Raw genomic sequence first — 2982 nt, 5'->3', positions numbered from 1 at the left:
TTCGGGTCCCTTTACCTGGTCTGGACCTGCAGATCAGGCCTTCCTTAGACTGAAGGAACTTTTCACCACAGCACCAGTTCTCCTCCACCCTGATCTCAGTAGTCAATTTGTGGTTGAGGTCGATGCCTCGGACAAGGGGGTTGGAGCCGTGCTGTCTCAACGATCTACCAGGACTCAGAAACTCCATCCCTGCACTTATTTTTCTCGACGTCTCACCCCGGCCGAACAGAATTACCACGTCGGTGATCGTGAGCTACTAGCCATTAAATTGGCGCTCGAACAGTGGCGTCACTGGCTGGAAGGTTCTAGGCTGCCATTCCTCATTTGGACAGATCATAAAAACTTGGAGTATCTGCAGTCCGCGAAACAGTTGAATCCCCGTCAAGCCCGTTGGTCCCTTTTCTTTAACCGTTTCAATTTCACTCTGTCGTACCGACCCGGTTCCAAGAACCAGAAGCCAGACTCCCTTTCCCGCCAGTTCACATCAGGTTCCACTCCCTCCACGGACACAATCCTGCCTGCCACCTGCATTGCTGCTGCAGTTACCTGGGACGTGGAGGATAAGGTCCTCGCGGCCCAGCGATGGCAACCTGACCCAGGCACAGGTCCGCCTAACCGTTTGTTTGTTCCAGATACCGCCCGTTCCTTGGTCCTCCAGTGGGGTCATTCTTCTCGCCTGGCCTGCCACCCTGGATCCACGCGCTCCCTATCCCTCATCAAGCGTAGGTTTTGGTGGCCCACGATGGATAAGGATACTCGGGAGTTTGTAGCTGCCTGCACTACCTGTGCCCGGAGTAAGGCCTCACATAGACCACCGGCGGGTCTCCTACGACCCTTACCTGTTCCCAGCCGGCCCTGGTCCCACATTGCCCTGGACTTCGTCACCGGCTTGCCCGTCTCCAGAGGTAAAGACACTATCCTAACCATTGTTGACCGTTTTTCCAAGGCCGTGCATTTTGTTGCTCTCCCCAAGCTCCCCTCGGCCAAGGAGACGGCTGATCTAATGGTTCACCACGTGTTTCGGCTCCACGGGCTACCCGCGGACATCGTGTCTGACAGAGGGCCCCAATTCACGTCTCAGGTATGGCGGGCTTTCTGTCAGTCTATTGGTGCCACTCTGAGTCTGTCGTCTGGTTTTCACCCTCAAACCAATGGTCAAGCTGAAAGGACCAACCAGGACTTGGAGACTGCCCTCCGGTGTGTGTCAGAGGCTAACCCGTCCTCTTGGAGCGAACATCTGGACTGGGTGGAGTATGCTCACAATTCTCTCACCTCCTCAGCCTCTGGATTGTCCCCTTTTGAGTGCTCCCTAGGGTACCAGCCACCACTGTTCCCCGCCCAGGAGGGTGAGGTTTCGGTGCCGTCCGTCCAGCTTCACATCCGCCGCTGCCGACGGGTCTGGCAGAAGGCTCGGGCTGCGCTTCTCCGAACTGGGGAACGGAATCAGCGCCAGGCGGATCGTCACCGGACCCCTGCGCCCGATTATTCCCCCGGTCAGAAGGTTTGGCTTTCATCCAGGAACATTCCCTTACGAACCGATGCCCGGAAACTAGCCCCTCGTTACTTGGGCCCCTTTGAAGTTCAACGGGTCATCAACCCTACGGTGGTCCAACTCAAACTCCCCAGTTCCATGCGGGTTCATCCCTCATTCCACGTCTCCCAACTTAAGCCTGTTTCGTCCTGTCCTCTGGTCCCTCCTTCCAGGCCCCCTCCTCCCGCCCGGCTTGTGGCTGGTCGCCCGGCTTACACGGTCCGCCGTCTCCTTGATGTGCGCCGTCGTGGTCGGGGTTTTCAATACCTGGTGGACTGGGAGGGGTATGGTCCTGAGGAGCGTGCCTGGGTCCCCCGCTCTTTCATTTTGGATGCCTCCCTAGTTCGTGACTTTCGCCGGGCTCATCCTGACCGTTTTCGGTCGCCTGGTGGCTCCCGTTGAGGGGGGGGTACTGTTGTGATCCTGTTCCTTGGTGGGCGTGCCTGGCATCCTAAACACCTGATCCTCATTCTGGCAATCAGCTGCAGCACTATTTAGGATCCGCCCGGCCTGCTGTTCATCGCCAGATTGTTGAACGTTCCGCGGTACAACTCTCGGCCTGAAAGATTCTTTCCTGTGTGTAGTCCTGATCAATGACCCGTGTGTTTTTTCCCGTCAGAGATCCTGCCTGTTTGCCCGATTGTTGTCCTGCCTGCCTGCCTGCCTGCCTGCCTGCCTGCCTGCCTGCCCGCCTGCCTGCCCGCTTCTCTATCCGCTAGGTTTTCCTCCCCGCTTGTCTGCCTGCCGACTAAGCCTGGTTTCCGCATCCACCTGGGAAAGAATCAAGAATCTGAAAGAAGCAAATAAATTATTATCGAAACTCCAAGCCGAGTCCGCATGTGAATTCTCCGAACCTGACGTCAACATAACAATACCAAAAGAAGGTGTGGCTAATGCTTATTGACAGACTAGCTAAATATACACTTCAGTCATTTACACAGAGGGAATGAAGTGTTTAAAAAATGGATCATATCATATATAACCCATTAACATAGTGTGAAATTTAAAGATTTAGGTGACATTTTATCAAAGTTAAACCAAAGTTATAACACCAAAATAACAGAAATTAGCAAAGATCTAAAAAAAAAAATAGCTTGGTCAGCACAAAAATGAGTGTTGTTGCTTAAGAAGACTGTGTTATAGCTTGTGTCACAATTCCATTTTAAGACTTTAGATTATATAATATATCAGCTTTTTACATGTCAACTAATGAGATAAAGAAAAGTCATTTACTTGTTAAGGAAAATCATTCAGTGTTTGTGAATTGCAAAAGTATGAATTTCAGGATTAAAATAAGATGAAGGTGAAAATAGTCAGATGTTTTTAATCATTGAAGTGAGAGTTAGAAGTCTCATTTCAGAAGAAATGGAAAAAGAAAATTTTGTGATTTAAACTGAATAGATTTGAAAGAAGTAATCAAACTTTACCTAGTGAGCCTGATTTCTATTGGC

This window comes from Telmatherina bonti (genome assembly GCF_933228915.1).
Source record: "Telmatherina bonti genome assembly, chromosome: 18".
NCBI lineage: Eukaryota > Metazoa > Chordata > Actinopteri > Atheriniformes > Telmatherinidae > Telmatherina > Telmatherina bonti.
The sequence above is the reverse complement of the archived record's forward strand: the minus strand, read 5'-3'. Positions refer to the sequence as shown.